This window comes from Convolutriloba macropyga, chromosome 4 (genome assembly GCF_964194025.1).
Source record: "Convolutriloba macropyga chromosome 4, txConMacr16.3, whole genome shotgun sequence".
Classification (NCBI taxonomy): Eukaryota; Metazoa; Xenacoelomorpha; order Acoela; family Convolutidae; genus Convolutriloba; species Convolutriloba macropyga.
This window is the reverse complement of record NC_134471.1, coordinates 21,265,364-21,289,144: the sequence shown is the minus strand read 5'-3', so window position 1 is coordinate 21,289,144 and position 23,781 is coordinate 21,265,364. Positions and strand designations below refer to the sequence as shown.

The window sequence follows — 23,781 nt, the reverse complement described above, 5'->3', positions numbered from 1 at the left end:
AATTGGGTATCATTTGGTCTCTCTCAATTTCAGCGTCATCACAAATTCTCTGTTTTCAGAACGATTTGTGCGCTTTGAAAGGCATATGATCAAAAACCAGAATACGAAACGTAAGCAAAAACACAGCTTCCCTAGTATGCATTTGTTTTTTTAATGTTATGAAGAAAAGCCGAGTCGAACTGTTTAAAGAATATATATAAACGAATCGAGGGACTTGCAGACGTAGTTTTATTTGTTGGAAAATCCTTATCCACATGAACCCAAAATTGTTATAGAAGTTTCATACCTCATTTGTCAGTTTTTTCCGCTTCAATTCCCCTTAACTCAAACGCTTCCGCAGAGTTCCTAACTTTGTGCACGTAGAGGATTGATTATTTGTGTTGTCTTATCGGTAGAAAATTGTCTTGTTTTTCATATCTTATGATCGTAAGATCTTACAATAATGTTTCTCATGTCACTAATTATAGGCAACGAATTGAATGACAAAACTTCATATGCCACAACAAAATGAATAACTTGATTGCAAAATTTGTTTTGATTCCTCTATCGCACTAAACATTCAAATTAAGTTGAGTATTGATATAAAAATACACCGTTCACGTTCCGCAACTATTTCTGTTTTCTTTGACAGATAAATTTATCGCTCCGACTTCTGATATCCATAAAAACTTTAAAAATCCAGTATCCCACAATCAATTGACCTACTTCTTGTAGCATTAACTCCAATTCTTGAAAGTCAAAAACAACTTGGATGCGAAATTCTCTTTTGCATATTATTTTCTCTTTAAATCTTAAAGTATATCTATTTTCAGCAAAAATCACACGAATCAATACTATTCATTTGCTCATATCTTCATTTCCTTTCTTTAGTAAGAATTTAGAACATGGAATTTTGAAAAAGGTTTTACGTAGTTTTGTGGTCATTTTGTGTTCATCCAGTGAATAAATTTGAAATGCGTGTCGGTATTTTCTGGAGATTGCTTCAATTTTGCATTTTTTGCTTGAAAATGTCCGGTTATTTTCACACCATGACCATACAATGAGTTAGGGATGTCCGCTGAATTAAAAATCATTAAGTGATTTTTTCCCTATTTTGCTCCAACTTAATTTGGTATCAGGAAAACAGAAAAACAAATGTCTCAACGAAAAGTCCCAGCAAAGGCCCGAAAAGGACAAAAAAGTTATATTTATAAACAAGACCACTGATTGTGTTCTACGAAATCGATCAAAAAATGAACAATCGTTTTGTTATATAACATCACTTAGCAGTCGTCAATCTGCACAATTAGCCAATCAAGCTGCGTAAGCCAATCAAGCATGTTACTCTTGGTGCTAAATTGAAAATGTGAATTGGTTCAAAATACTTTCGTTTCTACAGGACGCCCACTACGAGTCAGTAATTCGCGTGCTGGAAGAGGAAAAAGACTTTTACAAGCAAGAGTATGAAAAGATTAAACTGGGAGGAGATGGAATCAGAAGCAGAAGTAGAAGTAGGTCAAACAGTCCTGTCAAAAACAGCAACGCCAATTCTACAGCATCTACATATAAATTAACTGTAAGTTACGGCCGGGTCATTACTGTCCGTTGCTATGTAGTTATTGGCACATTTAAGAGGTAAGCAAAAGTACTCGAATTTATAAGTGAATTCCATTTTATAATCTTAATACATGGGCGAGAGCGTTTCAAAACTGATTTTGCTTATGCTTATATCTTTGCCACCTTTAAGCATTTATTAACATAAGGAAAATGTGATTGCTGCTCGTATTTTGCGTGAAAGGAAAATACGAGCGAGATGGGATTGAGAAATTTAAGACATAATTAAGAGCCATTTTTTTATTAAGTCGAAATCTTTTGTTAAGCCGATATCTCTTAATTAGCAAATATGCGCATAGCAATGGGCTGTATTTTGAAACCGTTTAAGTAACCATTAAATGAAAACAAAATTTGGTTTTGAACAGTAGCTTAATGGTCAGGTTTTTTGTCTAGAACGACCAAATAAGATTTATACTCATTAAAGTACGAGATTTAGCCCTGGTACGTTGGCAAGCGAAGCGGGGATGGGATATTTGGCGAAAGTGAGACTGAGCTACGCTAATTTAAACCCATTATCCAAAAAAATGAATTAACTTTTGTGGAATTTCGACAAGTTTTTAGCTTGCCATTGCTCTGAACTATTGAGATGTTGCAAGAATTTTGCAAGACGTCGATCATGTCTATTCTTGCACGTCAATGTTTAACTTGCAAAGTTAATTCTGATCGAGCTCTCCTCGTTGGTTTTCATTGACGCATCATGTTTTCCTTTTACGCAAAAACTGATTGAGTTACAACCGCTTGCATTGAAAACCGTACAACAGAAAAGTATTTAAAATCAGTTAGATAAGGATAAAATGTTAGTGTTTCATTCAACAAAAATATCTCTAAAGAAGAACCATTTAGGATTTTATTCTTGTTCTTCTGCTTCTTTAGGCATTGAAGCAATTGCAATTTTTGAAAATTTTTATTTAAAAATAATTTAACTATTTGATAGCACAATTTACGTCTCTTAAATTAATAATTAAATGATAATAATAAAAAATTCTTTCGAGTGAAATCCATACATCACATACGATAATTAGGCTATAAGCCTGTTTTCAGACGCCGTACAAGATTTTCAAAAAGGGGCGCTCAATTACAAGATTCTTTTTTCCCCTTCCTTAATTTCTTTTTTTTTAAAAAATCTAAAGAAAAACGATAAATGTCAGTTTTAAAAAAATCGTTTCATTAAAAGCGCTAACCAAAACAATTTGGTGAAACACTGTGAGTGTGCTATATACAGATGTCTGAAATGGTGAACAAAATTGTTCAATTTGCTGTTTTCAACACTTAAAAAATCTCTCAAAATCATTCGGTCCAATATAACTTTTGAGTTGAACAATATCCGTTTCAGTGTTCCGGTCCTTTCTTTGTTAGCCGTTGTCATTTTAAATTTATTAGTTAGTGATATGGGTATTCGACCATAAAGGCATCTTTTAACTTCAGAGGTAGACATCAAACTGTTAACCAAATATCTCTGATGCTCTCTGCTAACTATTTTCCAAAGTAGTTAGTTTAAACAATTCGTATAGATAAAACTGAAAAATCGAGAAATTGGAATATTTTTTGATAGGTTCTCAATTTATCGGTTCGTTTCAGCCAAGAAATATTCGTATGAGATAGTTTTGTTGTCTTTGGAGAGCCCCTAGGTGACTTCTTGAGGCTGTGCCACAATGAAGACATCTGTATTTATAGTTGGATTGACTTATTTATTGATATATTGATTTAGTTTTTCAAGATGTTTATCATCATGCTGGTTGATAAATACATTTTTGTTTTTATTTAACCAAACGCAGAGCAATTTTCAATATCCAGGTTGCTCTAGATTGACTTCAAATCACTTCAATTCAGAAGATTTTTTCAACCCAATTGTGATAATATTAGTTTTGCTCTGATTAATTGTAAACTTGTTGTGAGGCATTCAAAACTCCACTGCTGTCAGATCATCATAAAATTTAATTGCATAAGTTCACCAACAATTGTAGTCTCATCAGCATAAAGTACAAGATCACCATGATTCTGGAAATTTGCCAAAATGTCGTTATAAAGAGGGAATAAAATGGGGCGAAAAGAGGGTACTCCGCATGTAACCCCTAGATTGCTTGATGTTTCGCTATTAAAGTTTTCATAATGTTCATAGTTACTCAAGATCGATGTTAGGTTATTCGATGCTTTGCCTCCTAGTCCGTAGATTCAACAATTTTCAGATTATCAGCTTTTGATCTACATTACCAATTGCTTTTGATAGATCCAGTAAAGGGCAGTGAGCAACTTGGATTTTAGATCTCATGTCGCAAAGCGTTTGACTACCTCAACTTAAGCATCTTTTTTGATCGTTTACTTATGAAGCCGAGTTTTTTTGATAGTAAATCGTTTTTCACTAGGAAAGGCATCAGTCTTGAATACAAGAGTTGTACAAAAATTTTCCAAATATTGGTCTGAATGATATTGGCCGGTAATTAGTCGACTGGCATAGAGGACCTTTCTTGTGTATAGGAACAACTCTAACAATTTTTAGACTTTCTGGATTGACTCCATTAACTATTTTTTTAAAAAAACTGATCTCAATGACAAGGAGAAATCGTGGCGCAAAAATTGTCGGAATATTGTGTGAATAACCATTGGGTTTCACTTTCTGTAATTGGTTCCAGAATTATTATTGTTGCCTACTTCTCTCACGTGGTTTAAGTTTTCATGACAGACCTTTTTCGAGGAGAGTGTTGGCTCAATTCCAGGAAGAAGGAGTTCATCTGAGTAGCAGTTGATAGATTGGATTTATCAGCGGTTGTGGCTTTCGGTTCCGATTTAATTTTTTTACAAACTTGTAAAGGAGTCTTTTCTTGGTATCGTTGTCTTTGAAGAAAAATTTTTCAGAAAAATTGTTTTAGGTTTTCTAGACTAATTTCTTTGTAATGATTCTTTGTTTTATATAATTACTTCTGTCTTTATCTTTGTTCGATTTGAGATAGGCTTGAAATCATTTTTTTCCTTCACAGGAGAACTCTTCGCCCCGTTGTTTACCCAGAATCTCTAGATTGGTTCAGTTGAGAGTTGTTTAGGAGGTATCACTTCGTCTAGAGCAGAGAACGCTTATTTTTCAATTTTACGGAAAGCTTCTTGTGTTGAGGATTGTTTCAACGACTGGTTTTCCTCTCTCAGGTTAGATGTCAGACAGCAATTCAAAAGAGCTTGCATTTTGTTCTGCTTTAGTTTTGCGCAATTGCTTCCCGAACAATTTTTTCTTTTCTAGTTTTTATCATTTTTGAGATTTATGTTTGTTCAAACCATGATACTACATTGATCTGTTATGGTAGTTTCAATTAGATTTGTTTCGCAAATTAAATCTGCAAAAACTACGCCATTATTGGCTTCCAATAATGTTGTATTTCTCGTTTTTCACTTGGTGTTGAGTCTATATTGCAGCCCTGGTCTGAGAATGTTTCGATAAGCTCTTTTGTTATTGCAGACTTTTTAATGAAATCTTGATTGAAATCCCCTCAAACTACCTGGTTTGCGTTGAATGGTGTCCAGTTTCAATTAGGTCGGTCATCAGTTCATTCTGAAATTTTGCATCTCTCAAATTTGGAGCCTTATATAAGGCTGCTATGAACATGGCTTGACCGGAAAAGTAACTTTTTACAGTTACAGTTTGTAGTTCAGGTAGATTGGTCTCTTTAAACGTGTGAAATTTAGTTTTCTTACGACACATAATTGCGACACTTCCACCTTTGCCTCTCTGTCGGCTACATGTTAAAAAAATTTAGGTATCTTGACAAAAAGTTGATAGATCAGAAATTGGTTTCAACCAAGTCTCCGTCAGAGCAATGAATGGAATTTTGCCGCAGATGTTTTTGACATTTATCATAGGTTCTTCGTAGTTAGCACCTATCGAATTTTTTGAAGCATTAAAAAGTCTTTCATTTTATGTGACAAGTTTCCCTGCTGCTTGCTGTATTTTACACTTTCTTATGGCTTCTGGCGTTATCATAAATTGAATTTCATCTTTTTCTTACAAAATTTCTGGTCAGTGCGCACTAAAAACTTGCAAACAACAATGTTAAACACTATTGACTCAGGATGAAGAAGTGAAGTTTACTATCCCCAGACAATCGCAACCGGTAAACAAGGTATATTTTTCAATTTTGTTAGATTTTCACCTGTTAAACTTACCTGATAATTTATTTCGGTTCACTATTTTTTTTATATTCATTTTGGATAATCGGATATTATTTATAAAAAGTGATGAAAAACCCTTCCTTTCATATGCTATCAATCGTCTTTTTTCTGCCATTCAGCAAATGCCATTTTTGTCTGGTTTTGAAGTTTTTCAAATCTAATCATCTGAAAATAATTGAAATTTTTTGCAAGACGAATGTGAATTTTGTTACATCTTGCAAGATTTTCTCGCAAGATTATGCATAATCCTACAAGACTGTTGTAACACCGAAATCCGAACACGATTTGAGTTGGAGTACTAAATAACGTATTATCTTAAGTAAACCACTTTACAAGCTTCTTTTTCGCTCATCTTCAATTTTTAATAATTGTAAGGGACAATTGTGTGCTTCAGTGTCAAAAGGATTTTGAAGTCCAGCCTAATTTTGACAAGAAATTTAGCGTAATATTTTTAATTGATGGCTGCAGAACAAATTTCTGAATCCCGATTGGATTTTGAAGCACATCATAGCTCGATCATAACAATTTTACTCGATCATTTTTACCTAATTGCAGAGGTTTTTTTTGGTTCTTTACTCTTTTTACTTTGATTTTAGGGGAAAAACGGATAATATTTTTGAAAATTGATGAAAAAACCCTTCTGTAACCACTGTTCATGCTTCTTCTTCGCTCACCTTCATGTAATAATAATTTTTAGGAAGCAATTTTGCGCTTCAGCGCCGAGTGCATTTTGGAGCACTGCATGAATTTGGCAAAACAAAATCGTAAAATTTCGCTACAAAAATTGGCGTTTCGTAATCGAGTAAAAAATTTTTATCTTCTATCTTACGGCCCGTGAAAGCCGTGCTGACATTGCAGTGAGACTAAATGAAGAATCGTCCCTGTTATCACTAATCTTACAGAACAGATTTGGCATAATAATGTTTGAATTTATCTTGCTTTTTAGAAATGCTTATCTCTCAGAAAAATTTTTTAGAAATTTTTCTATTTTGAATATTTACTTTTTGATGCCATTTTGGGGAAAAATGTTAAAGAAAATAACTGAGCGATTTCACCACCGCTGGAAAAAGCTGTACACGTTTCAATAAAACAAAACGTTGCACGTTAAGTTTTCACAGCCTGTCTTCAACCTATATTAGGTGCCAAAAACTTTTATTAAGGATTTAAGACAGCTGTCTTAAATCCTTAATAAAATTTTTGGCACCTAATATATTTATACAACCATTGAAAATAGTCCGAGTATTTATTTTGAAGACACTGAAATATATGTTCGATAGCGCTGTAATTAATGTTGTTATCCAACTGTCATAGTAGTTCAGTATACCCACTCAGATGATTTTCAGAGAGTGATAAATATTAATTTTGACTCAAAGTCTGTCCATTTATAATTCCCTCTGAAATGAACTGAATCAAGAAAAGGTTTAGTGTATTTATTATTCTTAGATTTTTCAGGCTCTATTAATTATATGATTTATAGGTGCTATGAAAACTGTAGCTGCTATCATAAAATAATTTCAATTATTGACGTTAGATAGCTTTTCAGCTTATTGCGTCATAGAAATGAGAAACACATCAGCCAATTTTTCAACGCTCCATATATCGGAAAAATTTCGGCTAGGCAATTTTCTGTTTGAAAATAAATTTCATGATTGTTGAAAATCAAAAGAGAATAATAACGACAAAAAAATTGTTTCCAAGATTTTATTTTTTTCTCTTCATGCTCGGATTGAAGGTTTATTTTTTGAAAAAAAACTTCTTAGAAGTATGAGATCACTCACACCGCACAAATTCGCAATATAAGGATCCTCTGTTAAAGCAAAACAAATGGTAAATTTTTCGATTCAGCCAATGAATTCTTAAGTATAGTTTTACCACATCTTCTAGATATCCTTATTTGATTTGACTGGAACTGAACACAACTGACCAAATATACTACAATTGATATACAAAAACATGGTTCATGGTTCTAGCAAAACTCGAGCCTCTGAGACCCGGCCATGACCGGCGAGGCATGGTTGCATGATTATAGAATCAAGGTTAAAAGTACAAATTACATATAGAATTAAAATTGGGGTGAATTGATAAGTGATTAAGCAAATCGAGGGTGAAAAACACTTAATACATAAATCAAAACCTCATATTATAGTGTACCGAATAAAAATTAACTTTGCGACAAACAAGTCAATTTTATAGATAAAACTATGCAACTTGATATTTTTATGCAGTTAAATTTGCAATTCAATTTGAGTTCCCTAAATTGCAAGGAAGAGACGGCGCCAACTTAAATAAGTGAATTAATTTCACTGTAATATGATTCCAACATCCCGTTCTTGAGCTTGGAATCAGTTTTATGTTCTTAAATTTGCGATTGTCTGACCTGAAGTCCTCTAAGTAATATCAGTTCACCGTTTAATTCAATCAAAATGTTCAAGATCAAGTTTAGGTAGAACTTATAAATTAAGCAATCATATATTTTGTGGGGGCGTTCTAGGGAGGGAAGGATTGTGAGTAAAAGCAAAGGAATTGTCATTTTTATAGTACCAATTTCATTCACATGAATCGTAATTGCTTTCCTAAATGCATACTTTTGCAAACTCTACAGCGGTCAAATGAACAAATTCAGGTAAAAAATAGGATAATCAAACAAATACATTGTGAAACCAAGATGGCAGTTATGCAAGAATCTTTCAAACAACAATTGTCATATTTTGTGGAGGATTCTCTCCTACAATTAAACCTCTCTTTTTTTTAAAAAAAATCTCTTTGGAAGAAAATTTTTCAATGAAAACTCTGTTAATTATATTTCTATTGAGAGAGAGAGAGCTATTGTTGTTGTCAATAGTTTCAAAAAAAAATCAACCCATTTGATTTTTGTCAAAAATCAGGTAATGAAAAATTTGCATTATAAACAATACTGTTAGTTCAAACAAATACGAACATTCTTTTATTTGAAAGTTTTCACATGTTGCACGTATCTTCGAGATGAGATCATCTAAAAATAACAAACTTCTGGGCAAATTTGTTGCAGAGAAATCTACTCAGACTGAATTCTTACAAATTTTGATCCATGAATTGGATGCCAAAAACATTTACCAAGCAACAGTTTTCCTTAATTTGTCTAATAACTTAGCAGAACAACTCATATGGGCTCCAAAACTTTTAAACAAAGAAGTATCTACAAAAAACAGATTTTTGAAAACACACTAGTTGAATTTTCCATACGTCTTGTAGAGCGTATGAAATGTCTTTTAGATCTAACTATCTTGCAAGAGATTTGCTATAAGACCAATCTTTCAACATATTTTTGAAGTTTCAAAAAATTGCTGTTGCTCTTGCAATATGTACGTACCACTATTGCTACATTTTGCAAGACTTTTGCATGAGAGTTGTTTTATCTGGTTTTGTTTTGCATAAATTATTGATTATCACACTAAAAACCATTTGAAAAATTGTTGAATTTGAACGCGCAAACTCTCAAGAGTTTAAGAACAATCTACCTACTGCTATTAACTTGTATTCTTCTTGCTCTGTCTTTTCGACTGTTAATTGTTTTGAGGGCACGGATAAATTGGAAATAAAATTAACTGGAATGTATTTGTCTCTCTTATATGGTACCAAGTAATTGAAAAATTAACAAATATCTTTTACTTTTTTACTGAATGAATTTTTTGTTTTGAAGTGATCTTCGTGGAGAACTTGATGGGATTCAGAAACATTTCATAGGCCGTTTTTGGAAAAAAAATTGGAAAGATTTGGCGGTTCCTGATCAAAAATAACCTCTCCAAGCTTGAAAGGTGTGCCAAATTTCTTGAAATTGACATATAGGAGCGAGCTTTTTGATAGGTGATATTTTATCCATCGCCTCTTGCATTGATTACCGCTTAACTCAATTCTTACTTCTAAGTAGTTCACAAACATAAGGAGGAATAACAATGGCTCTCTTTTACAAAAAAAACTCATTAGGAGTCATTTGACACTAAACTTATTTCGCAAGTTTGTGTTCATCCCTAAGTGAATCTCACAATCAATCTTAGTACATTAATTCATAAGGAACGCTTGTGAACAACGCTCTCCTTATGTTTTTTTGCCCGATGTTGATACATATGAGCAGGAAAACCTAAGCAGAAATTTATCATTATTTTTCATGTTCTCATCGAGAGTACATTAAGAAGATTTGAAGTAATTACTTTCTCCCACTTTGTTATTAAAAATACTTTTAAAGTGAATAAAGCTGCCCCTTAAACATAATTGTTCCCACCCCAGTTGTGGGTTGTGGGGGAGAGGAACTATACACTTAAATGGATTTTTTTGTTCAGACAATTTTGGCCGATCGATATTTTCATCGCGGAGGAATATGAGTGGTATCATTAAATAACTCGTCCAGCATAGAATTCAAAACTAGAATTTTTTTTGAATTTGTTTTTTTCATGGAGTTATCGAAGATTGAAGTTTTGTGTGAACATGCGATACTTGGCATGATTTTGTTAACTTTTAGTGTAATTTTTCTCCAAATCAAGATTTTTTCTATAAAATCAATTTAATTGAATTTACCCGCAGCAGTCAGTTTGGAGCGAATAGTCTTAAAGTTTACAATATATAACAATTTCAATGATTTTTCAAACTTTTCAGTTTTTGTTTTTCATTTCTTCAACTTATTCTCATCAATCAGAAGTCTCATCCAATTAACTGTGTTTCTTAAAATTAACGTGTCTACTGATAATAAGTCGTTTGTGATGTTTTTCATAGAAGTTTTGTGAGAGGTGTGTTTGTTTTTCTTTTTCTCTTCTTTTAGCACATTCGCGTAATAGGAGATCCCAATAATTTCTAAATGTGGCCCAAAAGAACTTAATTATTCTTTGAATATAATTTTAGCTTAATAAGTATTAAAAAACTGAAACAAAATTTCAATTGTCAAAAATCAGCTAATGATTTTAATGGCTCCGATATTTTGGGTTTTTGCAAATTGTTTGTATTTTTTCATTATTTTTTGCATCTTTATTCGATTCCTTTGGCTTAGTTTAACCAAAGACAGCTTCAATTGGTTTCATTATTATTTTTAAGTAAATTTATCTAGAACTATTTTGTAAAGCTAATGATTTTTAAGACTTTTAAAGTTATTTGGTTTTAAAAAAGTTGGTTGATTTTTGAATTTCGCCTTCTATTTCTTATTTTTGTCGACTTGTTACCTAGTCTCATTAAAGAACATTTTCATCTGCTCTACAGTCAAGAAAAAGTAAATTTGTGTAGTTAAGGTTTTGTCTGATTGCATTTTGACGTTGTCACCAATTTAGATAGAGTTTTTGCCGTCAAGTTTATGTTTTTGCTTATTTTGTTGTTTGTTTTATTTCTTGTAGTCTTTGCGATGGCAGATTTCGTGAGCACTGTAAAGAGGCATGGCTTATGTAATTCAATTAATAGTTTGGTTGTCGAACGTTTTTTAAAACTCAGACATCTATTTTTGTTATCTCTTTATTTGGTTGACAATTAAGATAAAAATGTAGATAAACTCGGGTTGGAACACCATGTGCAAACGCACATTAACGAGCGACCTTGTTGAAATTAAGGCTTAGTGCATTTAAAATCCGGCCTTTGATATTTACAGCTTTCGTGGAACCTGATTTATTCTAATTCAGGTAATTAAATTTCACTCTTTTTTTGCGCAAACACCCCTCAGCGTAATTGTAATTTTTGATTATAGAAAAGAATTAAAAATACTTTCAAAGCTACGTTTTGAATTGGCCGGCTAAAATGGTAATTAGTTTTCGAGTGTGTTCTATTTACGATAGCAACCAGATTTAACAAATTTGTAAGCGTTGTCCACGTCCACCCGTAGAGAAACAAAAGTCGCTTATGGTTAAGAGACTCTTAATGCCATGTAATATTTTAAAAACGAGTTTAAAAAGAAACGTAGAAAAGGAGGAGAGGGGGAATGGAATAGTAATGAAAACTTTTTTAAGATTATTTTATAGATTAATTTTTACTTTTCACTGAAAAAAATGCATACGGAAAACGAGCCAATTCTTTTTATTTTTTAGTTAGATGGTAACTTTTTAAATTTTTTTCGTGATTTATACCTTTGCATTCATCATTAAATACAGCAGTTTGTGGAGATATTGATTGGTAAAAAGCTGTTAGTTTATCAAAGAAACGAAAAACATTTGGTAAAGCGACAGACAAATTTGGAATCTACGTTATGGTGCGATATTTAATTTTATTTCTGATGGTCTTTTGTATCGTGATATCAGCCATCATAACAACCCTCTTAAAATGCACGTTTTTAGTGAAATTAAATTTATAGTCCCCTGGGGCAAACTGCTCTCCATAAATTAATGACTGATTTATGGCAGAGAGCTGAAATTTTTAATTTTTGTTCATAATGCTGCTTGGGTACAAACGTTAATAAAGTTCAGTACTCGTAAATCAATTGCGTCACGGTAGTTCATAAGAACTGTTGTAAAATACAATTAGGCCGCTTTTAAGAGCTCCTTTTTGATACAAAGATATAAATGTTAGTAGCTCTCAGAGTAGTAATTAAAACTGCGTATTTTAAATTGAACCAGAAAAAATATTTAATGAGCTCACGAAAATTACAGATATCCGTCAGACTAGTTTTAAGCACCTGAGCAAATTGCGCCTTTGCTTTTGAGAGAGTCTCGTTATAATCTCCAATTATGAAATATTTCGCCCTAACCGAATTTGATGAACGGACCAACCGTTACGTTCCAAGTGCTTGTCGCATTTTGTTTCCGTTCATCAGTGATATAACAGTTCGACAGTATTCTTTCTACAATGCTCTTGATAACGCGAAATTTATATCATAGTAACTTAAGATCTTACTGGAGTATCGTTTGCTGCTAAGAATTGTGCGTTTTTAATTACCATAACCATAATACTGATTAGTTTCTGAAAAATATTCTGATTCAGTACTGAATTGATTTCGAAGTAAGGCACCATTCCCCTAATTAGAGAGCAAAATAAGTAAGAATTAGAATTCATCCAGAAAGCCATTTCAGCAGCATGATGAAATTATTGCTGCAGTAAAAAAAGCGAAGAGAAATTAAGCTGAGGAGGGACTGAAAACGCATGTGCTAATATCACATATAAATTAAATGGTACGATTTTAAAACAAGGAGGCTCGGTAATGTGCGATCGCACATAATGTTCCGACCCCACTCAACCATATTTTTGTTCTAATTGTCCACCAAATGAGGAAGAGATAGAAAACCTTCAAAAAAACCCTCATTCCTTTATTGTTCGAAAACAATTGGTGCGTGCAATTTAAAAATCATTTTAAGCTCTAACCACCATACAAATGAAACAATAAAAAACATGATACCTGCCTTTTATGATGCCTTAGAGGGCCCATGATATGAACCTAAAGAAAAAAATCAAAATAACATCAGATAAAATTTAAGCTAAACTGAATGACTTCCATTCGACCTGAAAAGATATGGGACCTGTCTTTATTGAGAAAAATTACCCAGTAAACAGTAAACAAAAAGAACAAAAATTGGAAAATATGTTTTTACTTTTTGAAAACAATAAAACTCAAAGTCAAGAAAGCGGTTAGCAATCAATTGAAAACATTCATTGGCTTCGTGTATATCTTCAAAAACCACTGAGACCTGTCATTACGCAAAATTTCATAACACTGCAACAAGAACCAATACGAGCAAAAATCAAAGGTCAATTAAACTATGCGAGCAAACAATGTCGAAGCCTATAAGATCAAATTCAAATCACTAAAAATGTTGAATAGAATCAATTGCGCCTTATTTCAGCTCCTTGGATGTGATTTTCGGCTTTTCATCAATGTGCCATTATTGTGATGATCTAACCAAACAGCTAAAAAGAACATCAACAATTGGAAAAAGTCTAAAAGCAATTAAAAGAAATTATGAAAACTCGTAGTATAAACGATAATCAAAAAGTATTCAATAAAAAAAAACAGCAAAGAGAAATAATTTAATTCAGAAATTCACTTGAAAAGCAATGCGACCTCCTTTTTGTCTGACACTACGCCGAATAGTGGAAGAAATAAGATGGATTTTGGCAAATCCCAAGTTACCATTAACGTTTTCTGAAAATTTTTCAAAAGCGTATGGCAAGAGAACCCTATGTTTTCAACTAAAATGTTTTATATTTTACTGTTTAGGAAAACACTGTTTGCTTGTGATTAGTGCGACTCAGTCAAAAGACTACAGATTGACAATGCATATCGGCAAAAATTAAAATTTCACGAACAGTTTTAAGGAATTGTATTGAGGCCAAAAAAACATACACCTTGTTCTGAATGATTATGTTAATGATTATGTTTGTTCAATGAACTATTTTGCGCCTAATAATGACTCATCAATAATTGTGATTTTGATTTGAAGTTCTTCTGGTCTGTTGCTAACATAAAAATTTAAAAGGGCGAGTATTTCAAAAATGGGGCATCATAACATACCGATGAAATTTTGATTTATAAAATTCCACAGCTAGAAGAACTGGTTCCGCTCTCACTATTTCTCCATTACAACTAAAATAATCCCAAATGTTACCAAAGTAGCTAACTTGACCAAAATTAATCATACAAAAAATAAGTGATAAACTTTGGATACTTACTGAGTGTTATTATCAAAAAACCAGTACCTATCTACTGAAAGCATTCGGTAAATTTTTTAAAAAGCTCCCTCAATACCAAATTATACGATTCATTTATTAGATTCAGTCATAAAATTACAAAAAGAACATCATCAGATGCCAGCAGAACTCAAGAATTAAATAAAAATTACTGAAAACAACTTATCGGCGCCATAAAAACCATGAGTTTTACTCATAAAATACAATTTGTTTCACTGGACCTCACTCGAAAATAATGAAACCTTTCATCAATTTAAGTTTTAAATAAGTCAAAATTTTTTGTCGGGATAAAAAAATGCTAAAACTTTATCAAAAATGGCAGATCCAAAAAGCAATCAGAGCCCATTTTCATTGCAAAAATCAACAATTAGACCAAAACAGTCCTTGCTATTGCTGCATGGCTGTTAAATACTCATTTTTTCTGCAAAATGCCTAATAATTTTTTTGGCAAACGCAATTCATAATATATTCTAAAACAATCATGCATATTTTTTAAATATTTGTTTTAAATTTGCTAAAGAACGCAAAATGTTCTTTCGAGAAGACCTTCTTAGGAGCTGGAGTTACAGTACACCTCTTTGAGTTAATCAGCTGATTTTTTTGTCTGTATCACCAGTCAAACCGGACAAAAGTGGAACAAATATTAATATTTGATGCCATTTTTCATGAAAAGAAAAAAAGGAAAAATATACTGAATTTTCAAAAATCGGGCATAATAGTGAAAAAGTTCCTTAAATTCAGATTTTTTATGTTTTCTGATCAAATTAGAAATTGGACTTTAAATGGAACTACCACAGACAAAGCGGCTGCTGACACACTTGATTATTTTGTTCACCAAGATAACGAGTTTCTACAGTTTTTTTCGCAAAGGCAAAGATGTTGCAAAATTCTGTCACAAAATGGTTTTCTTGCAAAATGCAGCGAGATTTTGGAAGATTTTCTGAAGTGGATAATCATGCTCAGTAGACTGGGTCTTTGTCTTTCCTTATCATATATTTAGAGCTGTATGAAGGATTTTGGTGAAATTACAGCATTTATTCAAACAAAAGTTCTACAAATTCAAAAATTTAAGGAACAATCCTCGATATTAGGACCGGGGTGGTTTGAGGTTATTGACGAAGCTGAATTTCGGAACCATTTTTATAAACTTTACCTGATTTCACAGTAAAAAAAGATAAATTTTCAAAGTAGATATAGATTTAATTGTGATTCGAACAATATAAGAAAAAAATTATAATTGTAATATGGAAGTTTATCTTGTGCACAGGTCTACGAGGAAGAGATAGCGAAGCTGAAGAAGGAGAGAGGAGAACTGCAGGGAATGCTGGACAGATTCGAGAGACATATGAGGGAGATCCAGGCATCTGTGAAGCTACTCACAAACGAGAGAGACAAAACTCAACAGCTTTACGAACAAGTGAGTTATAAATAGGTTGCTGGAAACTTTCTCAAGAGCTAACGTATAGTACACAAGTTTTTGACTCACCTTTGAATTTTTATTGTGATGATCAAAAAATTATAAGGTTAACACATTGAGAAACGTCATTATTTCGCTGGAGAAGGTCGCAAAGAGCACTGGCTGAAAAATTTTGGGGAATTGTTTTTACCACAGCTAATAACAAACTTAACGCATTCACTATTTTTTGTAAAAGAGAAACGGACATAACTTGATTATTTTTAATTAATGCCTTTACGAAAAATGGTGTATTTTTATCAAAATTTTCTTTATTTCCTTGCCTGGGTCAATTTTTTATTGAGTGAAAAACCCATGTATAGAAGTAGTTTTTTTACACAGTGAGCAATCCAGGTAGAAAAACCAGCCAAGATACCATGAAAATATTTGAGAGTCAACTTTTGTCAAGCTTATTTACCCGAGCTTTGAAGAGTATTCTCATTTTTAGGCGAACGAGGAACTGTTGCGTCTGCGAGGGGAGTTGGCGAAGGGAAGCAAAGCGAGCAGGCAGACTGTGGCAGCTCAGTCTATACTGAGGAGGGTGGAGGCAGAGAGAGACGAGGCCATCAACGACCTCAGACGGACAAACAATGAACGAGACACTCTCAGGGAGAAACTCAAAGTCGCCGCAAATGTTAGTTCCCTAAATGATAAAACGAGCCGAGCTGTAAAAACACTGAATACGCTCGTGTGTTTCGAATTTCTACAATAGTTTCAAGCCTAATGTTTTTGCTTACGTCCGCCATCTAAAAAAAGGAACACTGTATTTCTCCTAATATCTGTAAATGTTTCAGTCATAGTAAAATTTACAGACATAGGCAGTGTAGAATATTGATAATTACAAACAGAGCAAACTAATAATATGTAATATTTAAAATAACTAAAATAGCTAAGATATCGACCGAAGAGTAATTTATAATAACTAAAATATCGACTATTGTATAAATAAAAGTACAATTGTATAAATTCTTGAGGAAGGCAGCTCTCTGAAGCCTTTTTGCACTCATTATTTAGAAAAACTAGATCATATTCTTAATACTAATTTCTGCAATTTAAGAGCGCAAATGAAAATTATTGCAAACTCTTGTTTCACGACAAAAAATGGACAATTATTTTCGTATTAGTTAAAGAGCATCGAATCAGATTGAGTCGATTAAAGCACCAACACAGACCCACAATGACCAATTTTACCTTTGGACCGAACCAAACCCTTGTCGGACCTTCGTGCAACCCAATTTAATTGCATAGGCAGATCGATCATTTAATAATATTAATAAATTTTTTGTAATGAAAACAGTTGAGAAAAATAATATTCAAAAGTACACTTAACTTTTATAACTTTAGTTAACATTACAAGGACTATGTTGAACCAACTGATTTCTTTCCGAGCGTCTACTGTTTTCTCGCATTTCTATTTAACCCAGGCCAATGTTTCAGAACTTCACAGACAAAAAAAACATATTTTCCAAATTTAAGACCCCCCTCAAAAGTAACCATTGTGCGTCCACATTTTGACTTTTGTGTGTTCAAAATCATTTTGTGATCTCTGTGTGTGTTCAAAACTGTGTTATAGTGCATACCTTCGTGCATTTATATAGAGACCTTCATGCGTTCATCAAATATCCGGTGGGTTACCAGATTTTCGTGCGCTAAGAAAAATGGTTTTGCATTTTTCATAAGCTCAAAAGTGTATTTGTCCACAGCTATCTCCACACATATACAAATAGGTTCTACACAAAATTTTTTATATTCATTTCATATATAGATATCTCGGGGTGATGTTTTAGACTTATGGCATGGTAGTTGGTACATATAAAAAAGTTTTTAAAAAATTAGTTTGAAAAGGTTGCTATGTATCCATTTAGTAAAACGTGATTTTTAAGCAAATGCAGCAACTTTCTTTAATCGCGGCGTAAAATTGTCCAAAACAAGGCAAAATATTTGATGCAACTTTCTTGCGTTTGAAGGTTTGCCATTTTTGAACTAAATTGAGTTGAGGTTTTCTATATAGAAAGCTTTCACTTGCAAGAGCTCTCCAGTAAAAGAAATGAATCAAGAATTATCCCAGTTCTTTTTTTGCATGTTTGTTTTCCTCAATTACAGAAAACTTTCAGATCTTGCCAAACAAGTTATTGCATCCACACCTCCAATAGTCGGTCAGACGGACCTTTTGGAGTCTTATCTGTGACAGGGCTTGCTTGCTCTTACTTAAGTTTCAAGTGTCTCGTGGATGCAATTCAAATTCAAATTTTTTAGTATCTGTTTGTTACGATATCATCTTCACGTATGCATCCTAAGAAAAGAAAAGGATTCAGCAGCTAGAAATGGCCGAAAAGAATTGAAATGAATCACTGCAATTAAAAATATACCAACATTTTTGTTTCAATTTAATCCTTTGCTATTAAAACAAATTAGGTCTCAAAAATTGAGAGAGTTAATCCCAAACTTGAATTTTTATCTGGAGTTAGCGGGCTGAAGTTGATAATAACTACTTCTGAATGCATTCTGAATACCTTAAATCTTGTCATTCAACGGTTTAAGAATTATTAGAACTTCTTATTGTGCTTCAGGACCGCAATTGACAACTCTGATAACAATTCATTTTAATTGATTGTTGTCTTTCCGAAACAATTTATGCAAATCTTGACAACATCTCTGAAGTATTGGAAAGTCTCCATTTCATATTCAGTAGAGCCTGATAGACAATGTGACAACTTAGTAAGGCAGATATCTTCTCGCCTTAAGAAAACAAATTTTTAGACCAAAGCTGATCACACTAAACCGGACAAATACATGAAGTCCATATTGCTATTTTAGTGCACTGAATGAAAATAGTTTCTGTTCAGTTCGATCCTGCTCGCTTAAATCTTCAGATTGATTTAAACTTTTTTTCTTATATCAAACTTTGCATAAACAAATTGCACAATATTAAATAAGAATGTCACGCGTCATTGCTGACTTGTTTGTCTATACTTGTCTTTTTGCCAATGCCGAAATACCCAACGTCATAAAACCCAATTGATTCGTTTTAATCTTTCGGATCAATAATCCGATTATTCAACAAGCAGTTGCTGCTACTGCGAACGTTGTGTCTTTTTTCAATTATTGTTTGGATGCCACATTGTGGGGGACTACAGTGCTGAACCAGCACAATTCAAGTGTAAAAACTAAATTCAGTTCTGAAACATTGCATCTCCAGAATATTTTAAGTTTCTTTATGTGCAGTTCTTCGTCATTATGATTATATTGAGGTCATGGAGTCAGCCCAGGCTAAAATATCCTGCACAGTCTAAAAATTAATCACACCCCAGAATCTGGGCTGAGTAATGCCATACTTTTGTAGCTTATAATTGTTAATTACTATAGTAGTATACACACTATATATATATAAGCTAGTTTGTAGGCAATTACCACAAAGCCCATATAGCTTAGTGGTTACGACTTGCTACACAAATTATATGTTGAAAGTACCCACGCGGAAGTTCGAATAACATATAAACCAAACTTGGTTGGCGGGAATTAGGCTGAGCATATTATTTTTCATGCAGTCAAATTTACTCAAAAATCAAGAATGGCCCGTGTAGATTGAGACCTGTACAGAGTACAGGCCATATTAAATAGCAGAATGTCTCTATACTGATTCAGCGCTGATTTACTCTGCCACCAAACTCCGCGTATATAGTCAACTAGGTTTTTCGGCCGAACGATATATTTATCGTAAAGAGTTGTGAATGGTATCATTATCGTGCACATCAAGCGTAGAATTGCTCAATCGAATGGATATGTGCTCAATCCTGTAATTTCATTTCTTTTTTCAGTTTGACAGTGAGTTGTTGGAGCTTTTGGTTTAACTACTTTTGCGAAATGTTGAATAAATTTCTAATAAATTACACTTTTTTCCTTCAAAATAGCATTAAATCGATTAAATAAGCTGAAACTCATGACACTTTGCAAGAATGCGTCCCTGAGACTTGATTAAACGATCCTCATAAAATAAATCAACGGCTGGTTGAGCCTTAGCTACCCTGTAGCAAAACTATTTGGAACTGCTTCTCTGCTGGTTGATTACAAATTTAAAGATAAATTTTAGCGAAAAACTTCGTTATGTCATAGTGTCAATCTAGAACAAATTAAGATACTATTGCGCAGATATGCCAACAATTGGGTTTATTAAGAGTTTAAATAAGTGTGAAAAGATTGTGAGGATATTATTGGTCTCGTTTTGACTTGATAGAAATCAAATAATTTGAATTGGTTTTTTCGTTTGTTCAATTTCGTTACATTTTCTTGTCCCAAATGGAAGCCAGAATGAAGTAGTGATTTTCTATATTAAGAGAAAAAAAAAACGGATGGTTGTTTTGTTTTGCAGGATATTTTTTTTATCAAGCATCTCTTAAAAATTAAGTGAGGTATTTTTCTTTTAATAAAAGTTTGGTTCAATGGAGTTTTTTCTCATGAATGACATTTTATTCTCTTTTTTGCTATCTTGATTGCCACAACGTTTCTTTTGATTTATTGTTAAGTTCATAATTGTGTGTCCACTTGTTCCCATATGCTTTTTTATTTGATTAATGCGCTGCTAATCATACCTTTTCAGAAAAATTTTCTTTTTTTGGTTTCTGCACGAAATGTGTTTATAGTTTTAACATCTAGTAGCGTTGATTATAATTTTTTTTCACTAACAAATGAAACGTTTGAAAAGAAATTTTACGTTTTCAATTAAAGATTTTGCGTCATTTATAAAAAACTATTGTCAATTTTTCGGTTTTTCTTTCAATCTTTGCCTTTTGGATTTGTCACTTAGTCAGATTGCTAACAACAAGCCAAACTGCCGCGACAAAAATTATGAGGTAAAAATTTTTGCCAGCTAACGGTTTATGACTTTGATGACTTTGACGCTAGAAGTTTTTGTGAAAAAATGTCTGAACTTTTGATATCTGTACAAATTAAAAGTTGTTTTGGTTTTGGTTTTGATTATTATTAAAAACAAATCCCATTGAAACTTTTTGAGGCCCAAGATAAACTATATAATGTTTCCATCTATGAGTTCTATGGCTTCGATGACAAATTTTTTCTTAAAATCTTCATAACTTTAGGAAAAATTGCAGTATCCTTTTCTTTTTTTATTTTCTTCACTACATTAGTGACAAACTTGAATGGCATCCAAATGGTGGGTTTATAAATTTATATAATGATTCAATTGATAGTTTCAGTTTATGACTAAGAGTTTAGAGTTTGAATTAGATAGTTTTTTGAATTAGATAGAGTTAGTTTGAATTAAGACTTTAAGAGTTTGAATTTGGTTGTTTTAAAATAGATTTTGCAATTTCTTTTATTTGATCCCCTTTTTGTCGACTTGTATCATAGCCCTTCTATTGACAGTCCCATCAGCCTTCAAACAAAACAAAAAAGAACTGGTACACTAATGGTTTCAATTCTAAACTAATGGTTTCTTGAGTTTTGGTTCGGGTTGTTTTCTAGCAAAAATAGAGAGGTTTTGCGTGTAAATGTCTATTTTTTGTTTTGCATACTGCTCTGAAGAATACCGAGCCCTCACATGACCCATCTTCTAATTGACCATGATAACTTTGGCTTTTTTTTGAATAAAAAAGGTTTCCATAAGACTAATTTTTTCTGTGCTTTTGTTTCGTGTCATATCGACTTCTGCTTTGTTTTATTAACAAAGGTTTTTGCTACCGTGAATTTGTTGATAGTGAATTCACTAGTATCTTTTTTGTTTGGATTTTTCTTTGGCTCCTATGCTGTACTGGTTTTTGAAAATTTTCGTTTTCCTCTATTCATCTGATACCGCGCTATCCAAGAGTAACATTTTTAGTTACATCTGCTGACAGTAGCTGAATTTTTGAGCGTGAGGCTATTTGTTACCGCATTACATACTCGTTTTCAAGTCAATTGTGTGATCTGTTTTTCACAAAGCAAAGCTTACATCACTCAGTGAAATGACTTCTGCCTCTACTGATTAAATCTAAATTTTGAATGCAAAGTATATGTGAAATTGAAAAGAGTTAACCCAAGCTAAATATCTATGAGGCAGTCACTCGCCCAGTTGTTTTTTTGCCACTCCTGTGAAATAAAAAAACCCTCACAAGTATTAAACTCACTGGTATACACCTCTATCCAACTTGAGAATCCATCAAGTTCTAAATCTAAAAGCCTAAGTTGTTCTGCATTATTTTGAAAATTTCAAATCTTTGCTCCATTTGTTAGACAAAATAGTCAAGATTATTGATGAGCGGAGTCGAAACGTTATGTGCAAATGCACATTACCGAGCCTTCTTGTGAACAACTATTGACAATTCTTTTCATAACTGATTTCAGGCACATCTGACTGACAAAGCTTACTTGGAACAGGCCATTGAAGACCTCAGACACGAGTTGGATCCAGTGTCAAAAGAGAGAGATGACTTGTTGCAAAGGGTGGCCGAGAGCAGAAGTATGATCCATGATTTGGAACACCAGGTGTCTGCATGGGCTGAGAAGATGAAGGTCGCTGATTCTGACATTGAGGATTATCAGTATCAGGTCAACCAGCTCAGGTTTGGAATCTTTCTCAATTATTCTCAGGATCTAGTCTGATTCTAAGCGCGCTCGGACCTTTAGTGCCGTAGAGCCGTTTGCGACCCGGGCATCACCCAGCTTCAAGTTCAACAGGGGCAAGATAATAGATCCGGTTCACCATTAGATATCTCGATTGCTCTAGGCTTATTCTCAAGGCGAGTATTTTCTTAGAGTTAATTAGGTAAAGGTAGTTTTCAAAAATTTTTCTCAAAATATTTAGTTCATAATTGATAATAAGTGAATTCTATCAGATCTTCAAGAAATTCATGAAACAATCTCATGTAGATTATGTAATCTTCGGCCAACAAATTTCATTCAGTTTTTTCAATGTCTAGAGTATACTCAATTATTATGCAATTCTGTATTGAACATGGCTAGACTGCGTTTAATTGTCAGTTTCAGGACCATTGCCAAATTTTTGCATATATAGTGTCAGGCAACTATTTTTAATACAATTACAGTAATACAATTACAGTTAAACAATTATTAAAACAGTTTTTCTTCATTTTAAATCGTTTCTTATGTTCACGCTAATACCTTGGCTAAAATGTACATTTTAAGCGTATTTCTAGCAAAAACGTCAGAAATTATGAAAACCCAGTTATTTATTGCTTCAGAACTCTTCTCGAACAAACAGAAAAGAACCTTTCGGAAACAAACGAGAATCTGTCAAAGCGAAGCTCAGAATCGAACACCTTCCAGGAGAAATGCAACGATCAAGACCGACAAATTCAAACCTTAATTCTCGCCATGAACAAAGAGAAAGACTTCAATGACAAACTCAGAGGTCAAAATGACACTTTGATGGCTGAAAAAGAGCAACTCAAGGACGAAATTGAAGTCAGGCTGAACAAAATTAGGAATCTCAACGCCGAGATTGAGTCCAAGGTAGGTTACCTCGAAAATCAAACTCCAGTTGAAATCTTCACAAATGTTCTCTATGCCAATTTGTTCTATATAATGAAGTCATTGTGATGAGATTTACCAAGGATATTTTTTAGCCAGTCTCTCATTACATCTTGACTGCAGTAAATTTCCTCAAGTTTTAAAAATTTTCTTCTCATTTTTCGTGACATGTTAAATAACAAACACGCAGTACAAAGTTTTAGCCAGAAATTGGAGGGATCAATATATAAAAACGAATTTGTTACGGGAGGTTGGTGGCAGTGTAAATCAGCGCTGAAGCTGAATCAGTATAGAGACATTCTTTTTAGGATGGCCAGTACTCTGTTCATTTCCCGATTTACACGGAAAATGAGTAAAATTTCCGTTTTTGAGTATAAGTTGCTGCATGAAAAATAATATGCTCAGCTTAACTCCGCCAACAAGGTTTGATTTATATGCCATTCAACCTTCCACATGGGTACTTGTAACAT

At 33.1% G+C, this 23,781-nt stretch overlaps 1 pseudogene; it reads left to right on the top strand.

Moving 5' to 3' along the window:
- The window catches only part of LOC142337511 (centrosomal protein of 135 kDa-like), a 72,098-nt pseudogene that overhangs the window by 6,747 nt on the left and 41,570 nt on the right, over window positions 1–23,781 (top strand).